Below are 692 nucleotides of genomic sequence, written 5' to 3'. Positions count from 1 at the left end.
GATGCGCGGCGGGTCGATATTCGGTTGGAGCGCGTAAGTTCCGCCGGCGAACGTGCTGACGAACGAGCGTGCCGGGGGCTTCCACATCCGGTGAACATGGTTCGTCGGGTAAACCGCTGACTTTGGCGGAGAAACACCAGCAAAATTTTTCGGACGAGACGCCTTTGCCGGTTATTCTTTCTTTGTTCATCGTGTATCCTCTCTGTATCTTTTTATGTATTTTATAATTTATTCGGTTCGCGGCACATGACAGGGTTTCCGATCGCGTGGAGGACAAGCATATATTATGTGATTCGTGAGATCGACACACGGATTCTCTACATAGGTCGACGCAACGGTGGATAACGCGAATAACGAGAAATGTGTCGAAGCGATTGATCGAAAATCGACTATGTCTTTCAAGATCGTTTTACAATTTCGGGGAGGAACGTTCGATGAAACGTTTTTTTTTGGAAGAAACAATCTCGACGATACGATGGATACAACAAAACGCCACGAACGCTCGTGACTGGTTTTACTACGTGTAACGAGAAAATTAGTGGATAGCGGGTTGTGCCGTTTACGGACGATCATAGACAGAATTCATGTAAAATACAACGTAACCGGACATTAGCATTAAGGATAATGTCTCCATATGGAGACGTTCGTCTTATTTATTGACGTGCTTGTTGCATGCCTAACGAAGATCGCGT

The sequence above is a fragment of the Bombus impatiens genome, unplaced genomic scaffold (genome assembly GCF_000188095.3).
Source record: "Bombus impatiens unplaced genomic scaffold, BIMP_2.2 scf_0543, whole genome shotgun sequence".
Lineage (NCBI taxonomy): Eukaryota > Metazoa > Arthropoda > Insecta > Hymenoptera > Apidae > Bombus > Bombus impatiens.
The sequence above is the reverse complement of the archived record's forward strand: the minus strand, read 5'-3'. Positions refer to the sequence as shown.